This window comes from Cetorhinus maximus, chromosome 18 (genome assembly GCF_964194155.1).
Source record: "Cetorhinus maximus chromosome 18, sCetMax3.hap1.1, whole genome shotgun sequence".
NCBI classification, from domain to species: Eukaryota; Metazoa; Chordata; class Chondrichthyes; order Lamniformes; family Cetorhinidae; genus Cetorhinus; species Cetorhinus maximus.
Window position 1 is genome coordinate 16302161 of NC_135896.1, and position 15600 is coordinate 16317760.

Consider the following 15600-nt stretch of genomic DNA (forward strand, 5'->3'; position numbering starts at 1 on the left):
TCCAATGGGAAAATGCCTGTTTGGGTGACATGGAATATGTTTTTAGTGATGGAAGGGGGTTGCCCGGAATGGCAGGAAGCATCAAGCAGAGCTGCAGGGACTTATCTAATAGTAACCAGATCAGGGAAATTCAAACATCAGGTGCCCTCTCAGTCCTCTCATCTGAGCTTCAAGGAGGTACACATCAAACAAATACATCCAAAATGTAAGGACATTCACCCTCACTTTGAACATCTCAGTCCCCATATGCTGTGGCTCAGAGCAAATTCTACTTGTAGAGACCTGGCACAGACATTAATGTAGAGTAAAGGGCTAACTCTTACACTACTCTAATAATAGCTACTGAGCATGTGCATAAGGAGCCAGGTCACAATGATGTCACTCAGAGAGAGATGAGTGAGAAGAACCTAAGAGAGGAGCAGTAGCTCTGCCCTGATGTTCTGTAATCTTGTATACAGTTAGTAATGTAAATAAAAGTACTTTAAAGGAAAGATCTTTGTCTCCAACCAGGTCTCCTATTAGAGTAAGACACCCAATGTCTTCTGAGACAACCCAACAATAACAGAATTACAGGTCAAAGGGCCTCCTTCTGTGCTGTAACCATTCTAGGATTCTTTGATCGTCCAGTTCCCCTTTCACCAAATCCTGACGTTAAAGACAGCCTTTAATTAGTGGACCAGAACCTAATGGATTATACTTAATTCCAGGTTGTCACTCAACTTCGACCCATAGGATCATTTTATCAGGGGTCACAGATAGACAACAGGGCGGTAACCCCCAGGATATTTTTCCTCACCAATTAGTGCAGCACTGATCTCACTAATGATATCACCCAAACCACGATAAACAAGGGATTGGAGCAGGACCTTCTAGTTATACATAGATGTTACATCACAGGATCAGACGATAATTCTCAATGAGGAAGGCCATTAAAATTTACCATTTAGGGCTCCTCTCCAGCAATACCATCGGCAGAGCAGGCCTGGCCGGAGTGTGCACCTCATGTCCTTACCTGTCATAGGACTGCTATGCTAAAAGGTAGCTTCCACCTTTGGGCCCTCACCGGCAGGCTCCTGACAAAATGGCGCTGGCAGAAGCAATGCTGCTAATAGGGTGATAAGTCTACTGACCCCATTTAGAGGCTGTTACTGGCCCCATTAGCGCTGATTTCAGATGGTTAAACTACCCCCACTTCAACTCCACCCCCTGCAAAGCAATCACTATCTGCTTTGGACTTAGGTCCCATTGGTGGAAGGACACTGCATGATCATCAAAAACACTGATTTGCAGTTTTCATGGGAAATGGACAGATTTGCAGAAAGTGATGCCCAAATCATTGGGAAAACTACCCCTTTAATAACTGGACCTGAGTTACTCAGCCACAAAAAAACTGGAGGCCCCAGTTATAACAATACTGGCCCCACATGAACCCTCAATTACCATTTCCCCACCGTTGGTGGCCATGCCTTCAGCTGCCAGGGTCCTGAACTCTGGAATTCCCAACCTTAACCTCTCCACCTCTCTAGCTGTCTCTCTTCCTTTAAGACACTCCTCAAAATCTACCAGTTTGACATAGATTTGGGTCAACTGCCCTAATATCTCCTTATGTGGCTTGGTGTCAAATTGTGTTTGGCAGTGTTCTCGTGAAGCGCCTTGGGACATTTTACTACGCTATAGGCACTGTATAAATACAAGTGTTGTTGCTGTAAGAGAATTGCAGAATGAAATCTACAAAGTATTGGCATTACTCATTGAATTTGGTAGTATTAGTGGAATTTGGTAGTATAAGTGGATTTCGGCATATTTGGTCTCTGTAAAGCGGTAACTCCCACTTATGTATTACCACCCAGGCCAAAGTAAAAAGACCTCTGCTCATATCTTCAGGTGGCTACTGCAGGGGCGTCATATCTTTTGTCACAATGGGAAAGTTAATGGAGTCCAGTGTCCCACATCTAAACATTATCGGCACTGCAGTGCTCTGGCTGTGGAGGGCTATTGCTATCAGCCAACCACCTTTATTGATTCAAAATGAATTGTGCGTGACCAGAAACACGTGAAGCAGTCCCGCCAACAAGCTAATGCTAAAGCTCTTCGAATTTTGCTTTCAATTTCTATTTCTACAGCTTTTATTGTTTAGCCTGCTGGGTGTGTCTGTTTGAGATTTTCAACTTTGAGGCTTTCAAAGGATCTCACGTTGGCAGATTTCAGGTTGTGGGGTGGGGGGAATGAGTGCGGCGAGAGCCATCAGATAAAAGATTCTTATATGGGCGAGGGTTCAAAATAACCACCCACCGTCATCTTTCAGATTCTGACTGATCTGTACGACATCTTCAGAAATTTCTACTTGATTTCCAGGGTGCTTCACCACCCCCACCCCTCTACACCTCTCCCTTTTTAAACGTTCCCTGCTCCAGCTCAATTTTTACCATCCCACCCCCCCCATACCCCCCACCTCCTTCCCCCGCCCCCACTCCACTGCAGCTCCGTTTGAGAGGATGATCTGCGGTTTACCATTAATTTATTTGTTATTATGAATCAGGTGCTGCTCTACAGTTTGTGTACAGTTAGTGTTGGCAATTCCTAGTACCATACCAAAAGTGAATAAATAAATAAAAACCCACAATCAAATGACTGCAAAAAAGCACCAACCTCTGGTCCGTAAAACTCAATTTATTTTTCATTTTGGGGGAGAAAGATTTACACAGTGTATTAGTTTATATTTTCATTGAGAGAATTCACTGACAAATAAAAGAGCGACTGTCAACTGGAGAAATTCAGTTCTATTATTTATTTCATACAGTGTCTCCAAAGGTTCATGGTGCTATTATTGCCTCAGTACTGTTATGCCTTTTCATAACTAAGTTATTGTATGTACAAATTACTTTAAATTATATAAAACGAGTGAAAATTATGGGGTTGATATTCCCTTGACCGTCTACATGCACAGTGCAGCAATATGAACTATACTCAGCCATCCTTTAGGGTACATCCTTGGCTGCTGGGGGAGATCGCCTTTAAACACAGTTAAGTACAGTTTGTGTTTGACGCACAGCTGTACAGGAGCTGTACCTGGTAGCATGAACACACAGAAAAGACACACGGAGCAGAATTCTCCTCTTGGCGTGCGACATGCTCGAGCATGAAGTAGTGCGCGATGATGTCGGGCGAGCGTCCTGATGTCATCGCGCACTCGTGAGAGTTGGCAGCGCGCCTGCCGACAATTAAGATGCCTATTAAGGCCATTAAAGTAGCAATTTTTCGCTGCCCGTCCAATGTTACAGATGGCAAGTGTGTGAATTGGCCAGTCTGCCTTTCTTTGTATTTTTGAGGAAACCTCATCCAAGGGCGGGATGAGGTTTCCGTGATTAATTTTTAAAAAAAGATTAAAATGCTTTGTAAAGATTTCCATCATCCGTATGCTGAGGTGTCTCGTTCTGATGCATCTTCAGGGAGCTTTCCTTCCCCACTCCCCCACGCCCGCGCTGACTCCAGCGCCCGCCCTCCTCCTGCCCCCTACCCTGGCAGCGCTGAGCCTTTCTGAGCATTAATTGGCCAGCCAGCGTGAAATCGCGGTCAGGGGCCGATCGCGGTTGGCGGTCCATTCCCCGGCCACTCCCGGACCAGCCAATCGCAGCCGCCTGCTGGCCCTGAAAATCCTGCCCTTAGAATTCTGTAGAATTACAGCCCGAAACAACAGGCCATTTGGCCCAACAGACCTATGTCAGCGCAAAAGCAAAATAATGCAGATGCTGGAAAACTGACAGAAAAACAAAGAAATGCCGGAAATGCTCAGCAGCTCAGGTAGCATTTACAAAGAGAAACGGAGTTGACGTTTCAGGTGGAGATGACTTTACATGTGTACTGGTCTGATGAACCCGTTGAAAGTTTTGGTCTCATCTCGACCTGATACACCTCTTTTGCTCCATAGATGCTGAGCATTTCCAGCATTTTTTGCTTTTATTATGGTCTTTGTCAGTGTTTACGCTCCACAGAAGCCTCCCCCCCATCCTATTCCATCTCACCCCATCTATGTATCCTCTCTTCTCCCTGATTTGTTTACCCAGCTACCCCTATCCCTAGCTATAAATGAAAGACATTTGTGCTATTCACTAAACCATGTGGTAGCATTCTCACGACGGGAGCAATTTTTAAATGAATTATACCCTGCCCTGGCATCAATGGCAAATAAATACCCACTGTCATTCTGGTGTCTTAACTGGACGTGGGCTCACCAGCCCAACTTTCCTCCAGTTCTGCCACCCGTCTATAGAAACTACCCCATTATCAATCCAGTATCAATTGGGTGGGATCTACAGCAGCTGGTTGGGTTATTGCCTGTGTGGTGCCATTGAAAATTAACCCCCCACCCCCACCAAACACCCCCCCCCCCCCCCACCCCCCACCCACCCACCGCCACTCCCTCCAACTCTGCCCATTTCCTTCTGGATTACAGTCCCACATATACAGGCTGGTCTCTGCTGCCTGGCCCAAGGGGCCATTTTTCATGCATGAATGTAGGCAATGAGCGGCGATAGCCGACTTAGATATTGGGAGGTGTCAGAGCCAGACCCTATCCAGTCCTCACTTGGTGTCGCTTTCTAAAACAGAGTCACTCGACGGAGATCAGAAGCGGCTGATTCCAAACATCCCCCAGCTCTGACCCCATTTTCCCAATGGCGCTGAAGCTAATTGTAGCAATATTTCCACCCCCTAGACTGTAATCAGTTAACCCAATGTGGATGAGAGATCACACAATAGAATTGTACAAGTTCTGAAGGCGAGTTTGGACACCTTACCAATGCCCTAATGGACTCCAACAGGTCACAGACATTATATAAATGTATTGGGTTAGCTTACAGGCATTTCAGATCACTTAGTGTATCAGGCTGCAACTTAAAAGTTCATTAAATACCTTGACAACTTAATGTCTATGCTGCCATTTTCAGTGTTATGTGCAAGGAACACAACTTGTTACAATGAGGCTTAGAATTTTTTTAAACGTATATAACTAGAAAATGCTGGAAATACTCAGCAGATCAAGCTTTTTTTTTGTTAACAGTTTTTTAAATGTTGTTTTCTGTTTGTCATTCTCTAGCCTCTCCCCATCACAATTAGCTACGGCTCCGAGCGTCTCCCTTCAGTACCGAAATTAGGGAGCGTGGCAGCCTCTTAACGTGCTTGATTCGTGACAGGGGACCAGGTAAATCAGTCATCCCGTGGGGCGAGGTCCCTGCTGGTACTCAGGACTGGACAACATGGCAAGCAAACCAGCAGGTGCCTGAGACCTCCTGAGACCAGCCGGGGGGAAAGAAATGTTGCTGTTATTGTTCTTTTTATTCTTCTGCATGGCTTGTAAAAAAAAAACTAGCCAGGGAATTTGAGGGCTTCTGTTGAATACATTTGTAAGGATGTCTGCTTTAGAGCTGCAATCTGCTTACACAATGACACTCCGGCATTGTAAGGATGACTAAAAAGTGTCATCAACTTAATTTTGAAAAAAAAAACTCTATAGCAGGAGAGCGTTCAAAGCAATAAGAGGAAGCAACATAAATGGTGTATGTGGGACAGAGCCGATTGTGAGATCTGATAATGATGCCTTCCTTAGGTTCATGTTCTGCACAACAAGAACAGGTACCTGCAGAGGAAGGAGATCGTTTTAACCACAATGGTCTTTGTGATGAAAAGTAAAACTGGGCGGGGGTGTTAAATGTGCAGCCGTTCCGATCCCATCAGTTTATTGCTGGGGACAGTTTAGATTAAGATTACCCCCCTGAAGACTCTCTCTCTGGGCCGCATTTCATTTTAACTGTGTATCCATCCACACTGATGCAGATGCGATTGATGATTCCCTGCACCGTGGTACCAGGCATCCATTTCTCTCATTGTCACAAAAGGGATTATTCATCTCTAGAATAATTCAGTTCTTCCAGTTTTTCTCCCCTCTTTCTCTAAAGGACCTGGGCTGTCTGGTATATGGTCTCATGGACACTGCTAGCCCCACCATCTCAATGGTTAATATTCATCAACCTGAGGTCCGGAGCCTCAGTCTGCACCGATTTAACTAAGGCTAGTCGCACTAGTGTCCCTGGACTATCAGCCAGCTCCTTATCATTGTCCAGTCATCCTCCCCCCTCCTTGCCACGCTTACACTGTTGGTCTGGAGGTGGAGGAAATGACAACTGACACTATGCTAATGTTCACACTTGTGCACAACTGATTGGCGTTCACACTCACATGCTTTCCAGCTGTTGGCCATTAGCTGATGAGACCCTGGGCTTTTCCAACTCCCTATCAACCATGAAAGCCTCTTATTTCCCTCTTAGTGCATTAAAGAGGGTGTGGTCTCTGAAAGCATTAAAAGAAAGCAAATTCCTACCTGCTGGTTGAATATTTTAGCTCTGCGTTCTGTTTACTGAATGGACTATTTTCCAGGTTACCCATTTCCCTCTGTTTACAGGCCATTCTGACACATGTCCTGCATCATTTCCTGATTACCTGCCGTCAGAACTATTCCAGGACTTCCCATCAATTGCAGAAAACTAAACCCCATGAACAGTAGACTGGGCTCTCTCTATAAGGATGTGTTTGAAGGCTAAAAGTGCGATACAGCTTTGTGTTTGCCATCCAGTTTCTCCTCAATTGTTTTATAAACGGTATGGGCATCAGCATCACTGACCTAATCGGAGTGGTCAAGGTCAAGGTCAAGTATACGCTTGGAAAGCCAACGTTGATTGTTTGTTTTCATTTGGAAGCGGCTTCATAGCCAAATACTATACAGTCCTTACCCAGCCTTTATGCAAATGCACTTGGTGGATCTCTAAAAAGGAGTGATGAAGGAGCTGGTATGGTGTGTTACAATCTTAGATTATTACCCGAAGTTTTTCAAGATCTGGTGTCCCTTCTGATTAATTCCTCTCAACTTCAGCTAGAGGGAGCCAGACGTAAAGACACGTAACTGGGTTCTCTGAGTCCAACTCAAACCTCAGCTAAAGGAGTGAAACCAGTCAAGATTGTTAGCTCATTCCTGATAGACTTATTTACGATTAGTTTTTGGCTAGATTTGTAATTTTCCTGGAAATTGTAACGGTCCGGGGTGAAATTCCTCAGTGAACATCACCCACCTCATGGGAACAGGAGTCGGGTTCATGAGTCTTTGATACAGAAGACTAAATGAGACAATTTAAGTTTTAAGCTCTCAAATTTATTATAATAAGAAAACATGTAATTTGGTGGCTATGTAAAAAGCATAAATTGCAAAACTAGGTAAATCCTGAAAAAGAGGATTGCTAGCTCATATTTCTAATAGAGAATCCAAGCTTTAGACTTTACTTGTTACGGGTACAAGATTTTTAAAAGAAGTAAACTAAGTAAGGATGTCTATCAAATATTGAAGTAAGATGACCTTAATCCTCAAGTGTGTGAGACTCATTAGGCTCAGAGCGGATCTGAAACCAAACTAACTAGTCTAACGAAGCTGAAATTATTTGAATTTGGGTTGAGATATTTACAGTGAATTTTGGCGTTGTATAATTATGTAGAAGACGGTCATTTGGTCAATAATAGACCACCACAAATTAATATCCTGTATTTGGTGAAAGGACCACCTATTATAATGAGAGTGACCGTTCAATTTCTAAGAAATGTTATTTTGAATTTATTCCTGAAAACTGGACCTGAAGTAACAGTCATGTTGGTCAAATTTGCTTAGTCAAGGTACAGTGTCCAGCAAGATAATAAGACTTAAGGCCTAGTAGTCTTTTATCTGATTGTGGTTTTAATTATCAGGGGAAGCATTATATGCTTACATGCTAGTGTAATAGCATGGAGCATAGAAACCATATTTTAGGTGTGTGTATTTCTTATCGGTGAATTCACATTGCCATGAAGGGAGTTAACCATGTTGTGTTGCAAGTGAGTTTGACTGCTGTTATAATATGTTTTACTGTGCGTTAACCCAAAGTAACTTTGAAGCAAATATTCCTGTATTAATTCCATATTATTTGACCCTTATTCCTTCAGAATGGGAAAACAGTTCCAGGACTTTGGAAGGAAGGAAATGTTGGAGATGTTGGAGGTGGGACAGTAGTTGAATAGAATGGAGGGGGGTGAATGCTGTGGTTTTGAAGAAGAGTCAGTTCAGTGTGTTTTGAAGGTAGATAAGGACATTGCCAAAGGACTGAGAGATAGGCTTGCCTAAAACCCTTTCCTGTGCCTTTTTTCAATTCAGGATTCAGTTAGTTGGTCAGTAGCTGGGATAAGAGAACATAAGAACATAAAAAAAATAGGAACAGGAATAGGCCATTTGGCCCCTCAAGTCTGTTCCGCCATTAATAAGACCATGGCTGATGTGATTGTGATTTTAACTTCACTTCCTGCCTGCAGCCTACCCAACACCCCCAACCCGTTCCCCCTGCCCACCACAATCCCCCATATCCCTTGACTTCCTTATAGGTCAAAACTCTGTATTACAGAGAAATGTTTCAGGAGTTATATGCTGAGCTCACTGGACAAGATGAGTGTGCTGAGGGGAAAGGTGGGGAAAACAACAGCAAAATGCAGGAAAGGTGAGTCTCATTCCAGAGGAGCGCTGGAGGATTGGGGACTGGGAATTGAAAGGATTATATCAAGAGGAGATTAGAGATGGCATCTGCCAATAGATTTATAAACCAAGGGTTTATGATTCCTTGAATTGTGCATCTGAGGTCAAGGTAAGCAGTGCAGAGAAAAGAGGTCAGAAAAGATATTTATTGATGAAAGAGAGGAATTTGGAACATTATCAGAGCATGTTGTAGCTAGGCCCTTGAACAACAACAGCAATAAAAACTTGTGCCTTTAAAGTAGTAAAACATTCTAAAACATTTTACAGGGGCTTTATCAAATGAAATTTGATATTGAGCCTCAAGAAGAGCTATTTGGACAAGTGACCAAAAACTTTGGTCAAAAAAGTGGACTTTAAGGAGTGCTTTTTAAAATTCATTCATGGGATGTGGGTGTCACTGGCCAGGCCAGCATTTATTGCCCATCTCTAATTGCCCGTGTTCAGAGGGCATTTAAGAGTAACCACATTGCTATGGACCTGGAGTCACATATAGGCCAGACCAGGTAAGGACGGCAGGTTTCCTTCCCTAAAGGACACTAGTGAACCAGATGTGTTTTTACGACAATTGGCAATAGTTTCATGGTCATCGTTAGGCTTTTTTAATTCCAGATGTTTATTGATTTCAAATTTCACCATCTGCCAATGGTGGGATTTGAAGGAGGTCATAAAATCATAAGAAATAGGAGTAGGAGTAGGCCATTTGGCCCCTCGAGGCTGCTCCGCCTTTCAATAAAATCACAGCTGTTCTGATTGTGGTCTTAACTCCACTTTCCTGTCTGACCCCATAATCCTTGACTCCCTTGTCAGACAAAAATCTGTCCAACTCAGCCTCGAATATATTCAATGACCCAGCCTCCCCTGCTCCCTGTTGAAATGAATCCCAAAGACTAACGATCTCCTCATCTCTGCCTTAAATAGGGGACCCCTAATTTTGAAACTGTGGCCCCGAGTTCCATATTGTCCCACGAGGGCAAATATCCTCTCAGTATCTACCCTGTCCATCTCCCTCAGAATCTTATATGTTTCAATAAGATCGCCTCTCATTCTTCTAAACACCAACGCGTATAGGCCCAACCTGCTCAACCTTTCCTCCTAAGACAATCCCTTCAACTAAGGAATAAGCCTGGTGGACCATCAATGGGCCTCCTTCCAATGCAAGTATATCCTTCCTTAAGTAAGGGGACCAAAAACAGTACTCTAGGTGCGGTCTCACCAATGCCCTGTACAGTTATAGCAAGACTTCCCTAGTTTTATACTCCATCCCTCATGCAATAAAAGAGAATGAGATAGAGAGGCTTAGGGAGAAAATTCCAGAGCTCAGGGCTTTGGTAGCTGGAGGCACGACTGCCAAGTGGCAAGGTGACAGTAATTGGGAATGCACAAGGGGCTAAAATTGGATGAGTGCAGATACCTCGGAGAGTTATGGGCTGGACAAAATTACAGAGATGGGGATGGATGAGACCACGGATTTGCGCACAAAGCTTCAATAAAACTTGTTAACTAGAAACTCCAGTGGGCTGAGAAATTAACTCTAATACTGAGTTTATCAGTCTCTGAGCTGTGCACTGGGATTCAAGTAGGAGCAAGGAATGAAAATTGTTGAAACAGGAGCTTTGTAATATCAGAATTTGTTATAATGAGAATCAATGCTATAAACTTCAAATAAATCTTCCCATTGCATTTAAACATTTATTTCATTATTGCTATAGAAGCCAAGTATTTAATAAGAGTTCCTACCAGCAGAATACTTGCATTATAGATCTGCACGTGACATTTCTGTGGCCTGGTAATTCATTTTTAAACTTGACCAAAATTAACCCGATGTGCTTTTAAACCATTTGCATATGTAAGACTGAGCGATAAATACATTAAGATATAATATCTGGTGTAGTAGTTGGGCTACTAATCCTGAGACCCAGGCTAATGATCTGGGCATGCAGGTTCAAATCACACCATGGCAACTGGAGGAATTTAAATTTAATTAATAAAAAGAAAATCTGCATTTGAAAGCTAGTCTATAGTCAACAATTACTGTTGATGGTCATAAAAGCCCATCTGGTTACCTATGCCCCTTTAGGGAAGGAAATCTGCCATCCTTACCTGGTCTGGCCTACATGTGACTTCAGACCAGACCAAAAGCAACGTGGTTGACTCTGCTGAAATGGCCTAGCATGCTGCTCAGTTCAAGGGCAGTTAGGAATGGGCAACAAATGCTGGCCTTGCCAGTGGTACCCATGTCCCATGAAAGAACAAATTTTTAAAAAACCCGTACATTTCTAAAACTTTGAGGGTCAACAAGTTTATCTGGTGAGTTGTTAAACCGTATGGACAGGCAGGTTCCAGGTTCAATTCTACCCTGTACTGAGCTAGCTGGTATTAGAGGGGTAGTAGTTGGGGGTGCCATAGTGCATTGATATACAACCATGTTTTCTTAATACTTTATTCTAATGATATAATTGAATTTCTTTGCACAATTGTATCTTTGAAACAAAGCAATACCTTATAGTTTTCGCAAGGGTCATTTTTACTGGTAGCACTCGATGTGCATTCAATAACTTGTTTAATTTTATACACAGCAACATTTTCACACGAAGCTAATCCATATTTTTGAGCTCTGAGAGGTTGAGATTAGTCAAAATTACCTGTCGCCACACCTGTACGTCGCACCACGGAGACCTTGAACACTGTTCCCTATTCTGATTTCACAGCCTGTCTGCTTTTACCTCAGCTGTCTGGACCCACTGGGGAGGGAGGCTTCAATGAAGGAAGTAAGATGAAGCAACTTAAGGTTATTCCTACACCTCGCGTCTTACCGTAATGTGCATTGGCAACAATGTGAGAGCAGCTTGTTTAAATCCACTAAACAATGTAAAAATGGAAGAGGAAAGTTAACAAACTAAGCTGAAAGTGAAAATATATGTGTGAACATTCTTGGACTCCGTGTTTCCCTTTTGCTCCGTATTCACGTTTTTATAGCAAACAATTTTTGTACTTAGGAGGAATGAACTGCAAGTTTTGTAAACTGTAACAGGCAATGCCGTATCCTAAGGGACCCTTCTTTTATCGGATCCCTTGAGTTTATCCTTATCCTCAGACAGCAACACTCGAAACGCATTGTCATGGAGGCTCCCACTTAACTAACTGCCTGCCGGTTACCTGACATGGTGTCCAGGTGACAGCTGTCACTACTCTTTGTGTATGTTACCAGCAGCTGAGCCTATTCATCAGTTGAGGAGAACACAGCATGTTTGGGTGGGGGAGGATCAATAGGAGTAGGGGCCTGTGGAAAGGATCCAGAGGAGAAGGACACCTGGGGGAAAATGTCACTGATCCGGAGCTGAGAGCTAATAGTGTGGCAAAGAGGAACCAAAAGGGGGCGCTGTGAGCCAACAATTCAACATCATTAGCACTAATCTGCCAGAGATGCTGATGCAGACTCTTGACTATGCGTGTGTAGGAATGAACCAAAGGGAAAGATAGAAATTTCTCAGAATTCAAAACTGCGCTGAACAATGTTTATTAACAATGCCATTTCTCTTCTGCTCTCTTGAAGGGGCACCATAGAAGCCACCCGCCCTCTGCTACCTAGTCAAAGTGACCATTTTTCTTGCCTGAGTTTAGATATGTGGTGAATGTTGGCAGGTGATTCATACCTTGGAGAGAGGAGGGCCAATGATATTGAAAATCAATTCTGTCCTCGCTGAATGTCCACGAGTGCTCCTTGCAGCAGACGCCACTGGAAAAGAACCAGGATCAGATTTCCCAGTTCACTTTTCTCCTTCTTAGCCCAAGAGCACTGAACTCAATCATAGACTCCTCTTCCCTGCTGCTCAACCTGAGGTCAGATTTGATCTTTCTTAACCTTAAGGACTGTGTATAATACTTTAGGAATCACAGGCATCTTAATTATCCACTGCAGATGTTTGGCCCATTGACAATTTTTGGAGGGTGATACATGGCAATGTGAAGAGCTTGGGCAGTTTTCAGGACTGATTTTATTTAAATCATAAACCCTTCTCCATCCAGCCCCTTGCCATGATGCCCAGGAAAAGGGCTGAGTCTGTGAAGGGACTGACTTGATGAATTTGACGCTCAGGGATGATCTCATTATATTAAAATGCAAGGTTGAAAATTGGCAACAGAGGAGCTTCAACACAGCTTTTGCACACCACCTACCCAAATGCACGAGGGTTTATATATATATTTGGAGTGAAGCATGTTGCAGAATTAAAGGATAATCAAATCTCCCTGTTCAGCCATTCAGATGTTGCTATACTGGCCATTTTGTATTCTTCGCACTGTACAACTGGGTTGGGATATAGGGGCATGAGCAACCTTCTAATATTTTACTTTCCCAGGCAAAGAAATGATCTTTTGCAAAAGGTATCGAGTACGCTGTACAGTTTTAACAAAAAATGCGCCTGTCATTTAAAAAAGGTAGTGTCCAAAAAAGAACCCAGACTTGTCTTAATATAGCTGGGGGGAGGTGATGAGGGTTGAAGACTAAACTATTTGCTTATCAGTCATATCAATATGGACAGTGTCTCTTATCATTTTTCAGATTGGTTTACCATCTTGGCGATCTCTTTGAGCCTGAGCTGAGCCAGAAACTTTGTGTCCTATTTATCACAGAATCACAGAATTGTTACACATCAAGACCATTTGCTTCCATCTCTGTAGCGTTGCTGCCTCTGTTCTTGTCTCATTCCCATTGTTGCTGACACCCATACCGCACTTTTGTCACCCCAAGTTTTAACATCTCCAGCATTCCCCTTGTCAACTAACTTACCCAAACTCTGCTGCTGCCAAGGTTCCTGTCCTGTACCAGATCCCACTCACCCACTGCCTGAATCCTCATCTTCCCTCATGAGTCTGTTCATGAGCTGATGCTTTACCCTTGAAATCTCCTCTAGCCCTGTGTCCCAGCTCACATCTTTTGGTCCTCTGATTCTAGCCTCTCTTCATCACTTGTGGCACAACCTTTCAGCTATCCCATTCTGATACTCCTGAGCTGCCTCCTGAAACCTGCCCCCCCACACCCCCCACCCCACCAACCTGGCTACCCCTGTCAGTCTCCCTGCCTTTAGAAGTCTTCTGGAGAGCTTTCAGTCTTTTCCCAAATGCATGGCAGCACCTTCTTCTTTGTAAAACATCTTGCAACTTTCACAAAGGCACCATATAAATAATGAGAATTTTCATTTGTATAACAACCTTTAACATAATAAAACATTCCAAGGTACTTCACATATGAGAGAACAGATTGAGCAGTAGTAGGAAATTAGAAGAGGTAAATAAAAGCATAGTCAAAAAGGCTTTGAGGAGGCTTTTACATAAGGGCACTTGAGACTGCCTCACTGCAACATAGCACAAAGTGAGAAAAGATGGGAACATTTCTGATGTGTTTACTGTTTTCCATGTATCCCTCTCCGCTCCTGAAGAGGAACCTGGATTATTGCACAGAATTCCCATGCTTCATTCACCAAAGTGACCACTCTTCATGTGTTGATATTGGAGAGTGAACACTGGTGGCTATTTGAACATTTAATCGTAGCTGTGTTTAACCATATCTAACAGCTACGCTTTCCAGCAGGGGCTACTGGATAGCTCACAGGAACAGAAACCTAGCCTAATGTTTCCTCCCTTTAATCTGGAAATATTATAGTGTCGGAATATTAGCACCAATTATAATTTTTTTTTTTTTTTTTTTGTAAAAATATACTTTATTCATAAAATATCTTCAATCACATTCCAAACCATTTCAAAAACAACATTACAAGGCTACAATCCCGGTTAAACTTTTACAAAATGTATCACCAGGTGCATCAGTACAAACAATATTACAATCATTTACAGCCTTTCATTTTGATCTGTACAGCCCGAGGGGCTCTAAACAGTTCCCAGTCTCTCGGTGCGCTGTGGTAGAAAGGTCTTAGACAGCGACCCTTCCCCATTGCGCCTTTGCGGCAGCTGCCCCAAGCTTTAGTGCGTCCCTCAGCACGTAGTCCTGGACTTTGGATTGTGCCAGTCCGCAACAATCGGTCGGGGACAACTCTTTGTGCTGGAAAACCAACAAGTTTCGGGCAGACCAAAGCGCCTCTTTCACCGAGTTGATGATCCTCCAGCTGCAGTTGATGTTTGTCTCGGTGTGTGTCCCTGGGAACAGCCCGTAGAGCACAGAGTCCTGTGTCACAGAGCTGCTCGGGATGAACCTCGACAGCAACCACTGCATCTCTCTCCAGACTTTCTTTGCAAAGGCACAATCCACAAGGAGGTGAACAACGGTCTCTTCCCCACCACAGCCACCTCGAGGGCAACGTGCAGAGGGGGTGAGCTTCCTGGCGTGTAGGAAGGATCTGACGGGGAGGGCCTTTCTCACCACCAGCCAAGCTACGTCTTGGTGCTTGTTGGAAAGTTCTGGCGATGAGGCATTCTGCCAAATGACTTTGACAGTCTGCTCGGGGAACCATCCCACAGGGTCCACCCTCTCCTTATCCCTCAGGGCCTCTAGGACGTTACGTGCTGACCACTGCCTGATGGACTTGTGGTCAAAGGTGTTTTTCTGCATAAATTTTTCCACCAGGGACAGGTGGTACGGCACGGTCCAACTACTTGGAGCGTTCCGCGGCAGCGTGGCCAGACCCATCCTTCGCAACACCGGGGACAGGTAGAACCTCAGCACGTAGTGACACTTGGTGTTTGCGTACTGAGGGTCTACGCACCGCTTGATGCAGCCACACACAAAGGTGGCCATCAGTATGAGGGCGATGTTGGGCACGTTTTTTCCCCCTTTATCTAGAGGCTTGTACATCGCGTCCCTGCAGACACGATCCATTTTCGACCTCCAGATAAAGCGGAAGATGGCTCGAGTGATCGCCATCGCGCAGGAGTGTGGAATGGGCCAGACCTGCCCAAAGTGCATGGCATAGTATTGGAAGAGTCTAGGGATTGAAGCTAGGACCTTCTGGTTTAAATGTCTCAGTACCACACTTACCCTGTGAGTA

At 43.9% G+C, this 15600-nt stretch overlaps 1 long non-coding RNA gene across 1 annotated transcript; it reads left to right on the forward strand.

The window, feature by feature from the left end:
- Positions 1-7811: 7811 nt before the first annotated feature.
- Positions 7812-11529, forward strand: LOC144693452 (uncharacterized). Its single transcript, XR_013579528.1, has 2 exons — positions 7812-7911; positions 11308-11529. It is a non-coding gene; the product is annotated as an uncharacterized LOC144693452 (long non-coding RNA).
- The last annotated feature ends 4071 nt before the right edge of the window (positions 11530-15600 follow it).